Here is an 11,029-nt window from a genome sequence, read left to right on the forward strand (position 1 = left end):
CACTACCTCTCGTCAGATGATCCAACGACTACTACAGTCGTCTGCTAGGATTAAACAACTGGTTTCAGGGTTTCTGCAAGAAGCAAGACATCAGGTTTGTCAACAATTGGAACCTCTTTTGGGAAAGGCCGCTTTTCTTCAAGCGAGATGGCCTGTATCCGAACAGCTTCAGCGCCCGGGTCCTCTCCAAAAACATATCTAAGGTAATTTGTTTATCTTGACTATCTATCTCTGCTCTTAACCCCTTCCGAAATGATACTGTTGTGCTAAGACATGATAAGTGTTTAATAGAATCTTCAATTAAAGTGCACAACATTAATACTGTAATAACCAATCTCAATGCACGTAACAAATCTAGGCAATACGGCATAAACACCAATAATCTAATTAAAATTACTATACTCAGCAAAAAAAGAAACGCCCCTTTTTCAGGACTGTGTATTTCAACAATAATGTTTTAAAAATCCAAATAACTTTACAGATCTTCATTGTAAAGGGTTTAAACAATGTTTTCCATGCATGTTCAATTAACCATAATCAATTAATTAGCATGCACCTGTGTAATGGTCGTTAAGACCTTAACAGCTTACAGAAAGTAGGCATTTAAGGTCACAGTTCTAAAAACGCAGGACACTAAAGAGACTTGTCTACCGACTGTGAAAAACACCCAAAGAAAGATGCCCAGGGTCCCTGCTCATCTGCATGAACGTGCATTAGGCATGCTGCAGGGAGGCATGAGGACTGCTGATGTGGCTAGGGCAATAAATTGCCATGTCCGCACTGTGAGACGCCTAAGACAGCGCTACAGGGAGACAGGAAGGACAGCTGATCATCCTCGCAGTGGAAGACCACGTGTAACAACACCTGCACAGGATCGGTACATCCGAATATCACACCTGCGTGACAGGTACAGGATGGCCACAACAACTGCCCGAGTCACACCAGGAACACACAATCCCTCCATCAGTGCTCAGACTGTCCGCAATAGGCTGAGAGAGGCTGGACTGAGGGCTTGTAGGCCTGTTGTAAGGCAGGTCCTTACCAGACATCACCAGCAACAACGCCGCCTATGGGCACAAACCCACCTTCGCTGGACCAGGCAGGAGTGGCAAAAAGTGCTCTTCACTGATGAGTCACGGTTTTGTCTCACCAGGGGTGATGGACGGATTCGTGTTTATCATCGAAGGAATTGAGCACGTCTGGGACCTGTTGGATCGCAGGGTGAGGGCTAGGGCCATTCCCCCTAGAAATGTCCAGGAACTTGCAGGTGCCTTGATGGAAGAGTGGGGTAACATCTCACAGCAAGAACTGACAAATCTGGTCCAGTCCATGAGGAGGAGATGCACTGCAGTACTTCAAGCAGCTGGTGGCCACACCAGATACTGACTGGTACTTTTGATTTTGAGCCTCCCTTCATTCAGGGACACATTGTGAAACATTTTTAGTTTATGTCCTATGGTGTTGACTCTTTTAGTGTTCATACAAATATTTACACATTAAGTTTACTGAAAGTAAAAACAGTTGAAAGTCAGAGGACGTTTCTTTTTTTGCTGAGTATATTTTAGAGGAACAATGTATTAAAACTATAAAAACAGATTACAGATTAAACAAAAAATACATACAGAGCGGCGCTAATAAAAATAACTTAGTTCCCGTTCCAAATATCAATAACGCATAGTAGTATTCATCTCTGCCCCTCCGAAACATTAAATATGGTACTATTAAATATTAGAGTTCTAACTAATAAGACGTTTTTTATCAACAATCTTATTAGTGATAAAAAAATAGATTCTGAAACGTGCCTTAGCTCAGATGGCACGGCTGTTTTAATCGAATCTGCGCCTTCAGATTACAGTTTTACTCATGCAGATCGCCAAAGAAAAAGAGGCGGGGGCTTGGCAAACATTTACTCGAGCCGGTTAAAATGTAAAGATGTCAGTTTTGGTAAGTTGAAGTCCTTTGAATATCTTGCTGTTGTTATCCATGGAGATTCTCAAGTTCTAGTATTATCCGTGTATAGACCTCCAAAATTCAACGCGTCTTTTTTTGAGGAATTCTCTGACTTAATGTCAATTTTAATTACGAACAATGACACACTCCTAATAGTTGGCGACTTTAATTTTCATATTGATAATCAGTGTGACCTAAAAGTAAAAGAATTTATGAATCTCCTGGACTCTTTTGATTTGAGACAGCTCGTTAATCAGCCTACACATAAAGCAGGTCATACGTTAGACTTAGTAATTACTAAAGGACTAAACGTTGATATAAAGCAGGTCATTGATATTGGTCTATCAGACCACTTTCTTCTGCTTTGTAATATAGAAATAATGATAGAAAACACCCATGAGAAGCATATTGTTAAAAAACACTTCTTTGACTCGGCAGCAGTTTTAAAACTTACAAACATTCTAAGCAATGAGTCTGTTTATAGTGCTAACTATAATAGTGAGGATAATGTAAATAGTAAGGTGGAAAGATTTAATACTAAAGTGAGAGCTGCTGTTGACATAGTTGCACCTGAAAAGACAGTTAAAAAATCTTCTAGCATTGTTATACCATGGAAGACCCAAAGAGTATATGATTTAAAGAGAACATGCCATAGAGCTGAGTGTAAATGGAGGAAGATTAAATTAGCTATCCACTATGAAATATTAAAAGTTAAAATAACAGAATACAATAACACTGTCCATCTTGAGAGGTGCTGCTATTTCTCTAAGATTATAAATAACAATGCTAGTAATCCCGGAATCTTATTCTTGACAATTGATTATCTGCTAAACCCAGGTAACTCAAAGGAATGCCTCCTAAGTACTTCCAGTAAAACCTGTGAGGCTTGTGTTGTATTTTTCAACAAAAAAAATAATGATATTAGAAATAACATAGTATATCTGTCCAACACTAAGGATCCTCCTAAACCCCAGCATTCCATTATAAACAAATTAAACTCTTTCACTAGGATAGATTGACCTGATTTACAAAAAATAATATCTCAATTAAAACCCTCCACCTGCATCCTTGACCCAATACCAAGAAATTATTTCAAAGAAGTATCGAACGTGCTAACCCTAACCCTAACCGTAATTCGTCATTAGATACGGGGGTCTTCCCAGACTGTCTTAAGACTTCTGTAATTAAACCCCTACTTAAGAAACATAATCTCGACCCCTCGGCTCTTGAAAATTTTAGACCCATCTCTAACCTGCCTTTCTTAAGTAAAATTCTGGAGAAGGCAGTCATTATGCAGATAAATGACCACCTCAATAAACATGCTATTCTTGATAAATTTCAGTCAGGTTTTAGAACAAATCACAGCACAGAAACTGCACTCGTTAAAGTGGCCATCGGACCTTACTTCTTTTCTATGTTAACTCTACTGTTGTCTTATTTTAATTTCTTATTTTGTCTTTTATTTTTCTTTTCTTCAGTATGTAAAATGATTTTCGGGTGAATGCAGACAGAGACCATTTATCTGCTCTCATCCTCTTAGATCTGAGTGCCGCATTTGACACCATTGATCATAATATTCTTAGAAATCGCCTTAGCCAATAGGTGGTCCTCTCTGGCAGTGTCTTAAATTGGTTTCAATCCTACTTGGCAGAGAGAAAATTCTTTGTTAGTTGTGGTAATTACAACTCAAAGACACATGATAATCCAATATGGTGGTCCACAAGGCTCTACCCTGGGTCCACTGTTATTCTCAATCTACATGCTTCCATTAGGTCAGATTATCTAAGGGCACAACGTGAGCTACCACAGCTATGCTGATGACACACAGCTGTACTTATCAATAGTACACTGGTTACCTGTGTCATTCAGAATTGACTTTAAAATTCTGTTTATGGTTTATAAAGCCTTAAATAATCTCGCCCCATTTTATATATCGGAATGTCTGACACCTTATATTCCAAATCGTAACCTCAGATCCTCAAATGAGTATCTCCTTAGAATTCCAAGAACAAAACTTAAAAGTGGTGAGGCAGCCTTATGATACGGTGGAGCACTTTAAAAAACTGCTGAAAACACATTATTTTAACATGGCTTTCTCATAATTTCACTGTAATCAAAATCCTGATCATTATATTTATATATCATAATAATAATAATTCATGGTGGCTCTAAAATCTGTACTAACCCCTTCTCTCTCTTCTGTTTCCTTTTCCGGTATCCTTTTGGTGGTGGCTTGCGCCATCACCATCTACTCAAAGCACCGTGATGTTCCAACAATGATGGACTGATTAAAAGCCAGACGTCTGTATGACCATCAACATCAAGTGACTCCATGAGAACCCTAACTACAAAGAGGACTATTTCATTTATATTAGCTAGAATGCCCAGAGGGGACTGGGCAGTCCCGTGGCCTGGAACCCCTGCTGATTTATTTTTTTTTCTCCAGCCGTTTGGAGTTTTTTTTCTGTTTTTTCTGTCCACCCTGGCCATCGGACCTTACTTCTTTTCTATGTTAACTCTACTGTTGTCTTATTTTAATTTCTTATTTTGTCTTTTATTTTTCTTTTCTTCAGTATGTAAAGCACTTTGAGCTACTTTTTGTATGAAAATGTGCTATATAAATAAATGCTGTTGTTGTTGTTGTGTCATATGATCAACAGCAGATACTTAGTATGGCTACAGCCATGGAGAGACTGTCACAAAATGGTGGTGACCACCTGAAAAGCAGAACACATGATGCTGTTAGACTAATGATACAAAAATGTAAAAATTACAATAACAAATCACAAGTATACAAAAAACAAAAATTGAGAATAAAAGGTTCTCAATTTTAAAATTACAATACTAACAGTTTTAAGGTTCTGAAAACTAAGATCACTACAAAAACTGACAATGTTACTACCCTATATATATCTTTTGAGCCACGTTGAATAGAAGTCCTGGTTTTTGTATGATTTCTGCTCTTCAAATCCTTAGTATCAAGTATTCTATAAAATAATTAAAAACACCAGAAATTATGAGCTAAACACCTTTCAAATTAGAAAATTAAATTAGAAATATGGTGATTTTATGCACATTTACTTTCCCTCTGAGGTGAGTCAGCTTCACCAGATGTTCAGAAAGTGCCAGTAAAATGGGGAGAAGATTTAAAGATTTGCTCTCATTTCAGATGGTAATTGGAAGTGTGCCGTTTCTGACATTCTCCAAAAGGACAGCTAGCAGGGCCAGGGAACTTGCCCAACATAGGAAAGTCCAAGAAGGGGAGAGCTGATAAGCCCTAACAGTCATGTGCTCCTGGGGTATAAATGAAGATCCTGACTGAAAGGAAGGACAGTTTATGAACTGTATGCTAAAGAAAGGAAAGTTCTGCCTGAGAGCCTGCTTCAGGCATTCTTGACAGTGTCATTAAATAGAGTGGTCCTACTCTGTTACCATTCATCCATTTTCAACACCCTCTTGTCCAGAGCAACAAATGACAAATATATATTGCAGCATGCCTAGAATTCACAGATTGTACAGATATTGCCTGTGAAGCACCCTCTAGCTGCCGATGTGTATTTTTTATGTTAAACATGAACAACAAACATCCTAAAAGAGGAAAATGGGCATGATAACTGACATTATTTATTTTATAAATGGATCCGATCAAATCGTACAGTGTCACATAAAACTTTAAATATACCTGAAAAAAATCACATCATGATGCAGTCCTGCAAATGATACATGTTAAAGTGGTTAATTTTCAATCTCCATTTTTATTACTCATTCAAAAAGTGAAATGGCATTACTCAGTTAAATTAACGTTTTCCATGTTTACAGTTTCATGCAAAATAAGAGATATTTAATTTAGTATATGGAATATGGCTAAAACTTTGATGAATTATGGTAAATTATCACCCATGCGTCAAAGCACTTCATCAAAATAAAATGTACATGGAGAGCTCATTATAGCCATTTCAGCATCTTTTGTAATCTTCTTTTTGTTTAATTAGAGTGGCTCTTATAAGGATAAAGCTATTACCATATTGCAGCATTATGTTAAAAACATTATGCCTTTTGAATGTGCATTCCGCTCATTAAGATGTTCCTGGTTTTTATGACTGCTAAATACAAGTTCACCAGATATCCATACTAAATATCAATGTAATCATTTCTGTGTAGGTTTATTGTATACTTCAGTTCAAACTACAATAAATCTACATAGCAGACATATTTTGTTCACATATCTTTTCTTCATATATAGAGCACTGAAGAAAAAAATAATTCATAGTCTTTAAGAGGCAAAAAGTCTCTGAGTTAGACAGAGCAGGGAAAAAAATCTGTATACTTCTTTTCCCAAAGCTTCACAGAGCCAACTTAATGTCATTTCTGACATTCTGAGTGACATGCTTGAACTTCTACACAAAAGAACATAAGCTGGAATGATTGGGTTCTTTCATTGCCTTTACAGTGGACTGAGTTTTGGAACTTCAATCACACTCAAATTACAATGCAAGTCTTTCAAACAGGAAAGAAGTAATAGAAAATATGCTTGGGTAGGTCGGCATTTCTGATACCTTTTTTAGTATTGTTTTCAGTAGAGTTTCTGTTTTAGAAGGAAAATTGGGATAATGCACTTTCCACATATTTCCCATTAATTTTTGATAGAAATATGTTATACACAGTTGAAGCTTTTGTCATCAAAGAGAAACTGTATAACAATGTATGAAGAACGCCTTTTTTAAAGATGGAAAAAAAGCATAAACCTCAAGCATAAAGCATTTATAATTTGAGTGTAACATGTTAAATAATCAGTTAGCATGTTAAATGAATTATTGTTAATTGCAGGTTATATTTCCAGGATGGTTAAATAGCTGTATAAGATTTGATATGCTTCCAAAAACTGTGCCTCCCTAAAAGCATCCAGAAAAGATGGGAGTAAATGTGTCATATGAATTTTTCCATTTCTTGAAACACATCTATTCTATCCTAAGAATGACCTTTTTTAAATGTAGTGAGACTGTATCAATAAATAAAACCGTCCAATTCTATTTCCTAATTTATCAGTATTTCCAATGACCTAGTAATATTTAAATGTTTTTAATGTATTGTATTTGTTTTTAATGTATTGTATTTTAATGTATTTAAATTGCTGTTCCACTTGTGAACAGCTATATTCAGCACAGTTCCACAGAGTATGTCAAACCTATTCTTAAGTACCCATCTTAATTACAGCAGCTGGATGTTATCCATCCATTTATTTAGCATATTTTAGTACTGTTTCCGAATGTATCTAAACAGTAATTAGTGCAAGATGGAAACCATTACTGGATAGTGTGCCACGCTAACACTGTAGCAGATACAAGTGCCTATGTCTTTTTCACATTTTTGTAACTTTAACTTTACATTGTTTTCCAGTTCGTTTTTAAATAATATTACATCAGTGCGACAATGTTTTCTGATTGGTACTATTCAGGTCATAAAATGATTTCTTTAAAATGTCACATATATTTGTCTCTTTCTTTTTTGCCCGGTGCTGCGTTGACATCATGCACCAGAAGGCGTGAACTTCAGTGAGAACAGGAACACGCAGGTGGCCGGTTGCCTGTGATATGACATGCTTGACTTGGCAGCGATCAACGCGCATGTACTGTGCAAGGCATGTACGGGGGCCACTGAGAAAAGAAGAGTATTCTTTGCTCACCTTGCAGAGGAACTTAGTCGTCACTTCTTACAAGAAAAGGCGATATATAAAGCAAAAGGGGATGCAAGCTTCTGTTCCAAGACCGCCACTCTCCACGGCCCCTTCAGTGTAATAGTAACCACAGCACAGAGAGAAGTGTGTATATTGCAACAGGTACACATGTCGTAAACGTAGAAAGGACAGTCCTTGGGTGTGTGGGAACTGTTAACATATGAATTTGATGATTGCATGTAGTGCGGAACTAACCTCTCTGTGTTATTCTTTCCTCTGCATGTCTTGGAGTACAAAAGAAACAGTAACGTGCACCAAAATTGTGGAGACTTCATGGGCAAGATCAAAAAAAAAAAAAACACGGTCACTGATTACAAGTGCAAGAAGGCGTGCGAATGAATATGAGTAATATGAATAATGTTGCATCAGTGCCACAATGTTTTCTGAAATGTACTATACAGGTCATAAAATGAGTTATTCCAAATATCATATATACATATGTCTCTGTTTTTTTGTCAGTGCGGCTTTAACATCATGGACCATAAGGTGCATACTAATTCAGCGTGAGCAGGAACACTGAATAAAACTGAATAAAAAAAATTCAAGTGGCGGTGAGATACAAAGAAGGCAGATTCATCAGCATTTATTTGTCAGCTTTTATCCCTCCAGATCAGAGAATTTCCAGTTCTATTTTCTCAGAACACCACTCACATCTACAGTTATTCCCAGTTTCAGATAAAAAGTAACCACGTCACATTTGGGGCGGGGGTTTGTTGTATCGTGATTGTGACTGAGAGAAAAAAAGTGAAAATAAAACACTAACGTTTACAAGTCCTATAAATTTACAGCGGCTGTTACAGTGACAAATCAAATGTATTTTTTTATTGTATAAAATTAACAATAAGAGCAGCTCAATACTCAAAACAGTAAATTTGCCAGGTAGCTGTATTCAGACTCACGACCTCTGGATTATTAATCAGCAGAAGTTACCGCTGCACCACGGAAGCTATTGTGTTGTACTTGCACCTTTTGTAAAAGTGTTTATTTGATATTTGGCCATCAGCCTTCACACATTATACAGTTCATGTTTACATTTTGTTATTTATTACAAAAACATGAAAAACATTTCTGTTTTAACAATCTGTTTACACGGATTGTTGTAGATATAAATTATTTCCCCTTACAATTCTGGGTAGCTCACTCCCAGATAATCAATCAAGGCAGGAACTGGGAGAACTTCTTGCCTGTTCTGAGGTGGTGGTGATGGGGATGGTTGCTTGCTGCTTGGGCTTATCGACACATTTAGAAGACAAAAGACACTGATGGAGAGGTGCAAAGGGATTTAAGGTGGGCCGAATTTATGAGTTTTTTCATTGGCTCTGGTAATTCTAGTGTTAAAAGGGATATATAATGGCAAAGGAACAATTAAAATTAGACAAATGCAGGGTGGAATAATAACCACCAAGCAGTCATATTTTACCAAAGAGAGCAAAATAGGAGGCAAGAAATAATGACTGTGGCAGTGTGTGGGGAAAAAGTGAATATCAGGAGACTCAGTCATGCGACCTACTCCATCCCACCAGATGAACCTAAAACATTCATGGAAGATGGCGCCGACTGGTGTGGCTGGCCGTCGGCTTGTCTCTCTAGTCTATGTTTTAACTTTGTTTTTATGCTTTAGTTCATCCCAACGATCACTGTCCTATGATCGGGAGTCTTTACTAAACATATTTTCTGGCCTACTTTCCTCTCAATTTTCATCTTCTGAATTCATTTTTTGTGAACCTCCACCTTTGTTTTATTCATCTCCTGACTTCTTCACCTGGACGCCTGTGTTCACCTGTATCAGTGAGTTGAATGCCCCTCGGAGACGCAAACGCACTCGCCGGCGTCTTGGGAAAAGAGCCAGAATTGATGTTAAACAACACCGACTCAAGTCCCAGAGCTTTGTTTCTCGATGTCTGCGAGTTGTCTATGACCCATCTTCTCCTGCTCAGGAATCCAGCACTGATTCATAGGCGCTGGACACCGGATTTAATTTCTCCATTTCAAAACAGCATCACTTTTCCTCAGTGTGCAATCGGGCAGTAAACGCTGCTAATCTTCACACACTCATCTGTGCTCATCCTTCAACAAGCTCTTCTACTTCTATCAAGGCTGCTCTCCTGAACGTGAGATCAGTGTCTAATAAAACTTTTATTCTGCAAGACTTTATTACATCAAATAATCTGGATTGCTTCTTCATCACTGAGACTTGGATTTTAAATGGTGACTCTTCATGTTTTACTGACTTGGTTCCATCAGGTTATTCATTTTTAATTTCTCCTCGTTTGAGTCGTCGTGTGGGGGGGCATTGCCACTGTTTTTAAAAGTATGTTCTTGTGTTGGAGCCTTACAAGGGGTCCATTTATCAGCTTTGAACTTCAACTTTTCGAAGTGTGCAGCGTCCCTTCTTTGTTATTTGCCGTGGTTTATAGACCTCCTGTAATTAATGATACTTTCATTTCTGAATTCTCTGATATCCTGGCTGATATCACCCTCTCCCATGACAAAATATTTATTGTTGGTGATTTCAACATTCACATTTGTTGTCAATCGAAACCTTTGGTCAAAGACTTTTTATCACTATTGGACTCATTTGATATTATACAGCATATTAATACGCCAACTCACTCTTTCGGTCACACCCTTGATCTCATTCTTAATCGTGATATTTCATTGAATAGTATTGATTTATGTGATGTTCTTTCACTGATCAATTTTCTGTAATGATGGATCTGCATATTACTGTTGATCTCCCGACTAATAGCCATCCACCACGCTGCTCGTGCTTTTTAAATTCTTCCATTATATCTGATTTTAAAACCATTTTCTCTAGTCTTTATATGCATGGCCAAAATAATGATATCGATTATTCTGTTGTAAAATTTAATTCCTCCTGTAAAACGGTTTTAGACGCAATTGCTCCGCCCAAGATACGCAGTAATAAGGTAAGACCTGCTCCCTGGCTAAATTAAACTACGCGATCACTGTGCCGTGCCTGTCAAACTGCTGAACGGCGTTGGAAAAAAGATGGACTGACTGTCTCTAAACAGATTTTCAGGACTTCTTTTTTCAATTTCCAGGCTGAAGTTAAGAAATCAAAACATGACCTCTTTACCGATTTAGTATCCCGTCATTCAAACAATCCTAGGGTTTTATTTAATTCAATTAATAGGGCCATTCACCCTCATTCTGTGATGGGATTAAATAGCACTGTTCATTCATGTGAGCAGTTTCTATCATTCTTTGTCAGCAAAATTGATACTATCTGCCAATGCGTTATCATGGTGTTGAAACGGCACTCCTGAAAGTGTTCAATGACAGCTCTTTTATTACTGACTCAGGTGATGCGCCACTCCTTGT

This window comes from Polypterus senegalus, chromosome 2 (genome assembly GCF_016835505.1).
Source record: "Polypterus senegalus isolate Bchr_013 chromosome 2, ASM1683550v1, whole genome shotgun sequence".
Taxonomy (NCBI): Eukaryota; Metazoa; Chordata; class Cladistia; order Polypteriformes; family Polypteridae; genus Polypterus; species Polypterus senegalus.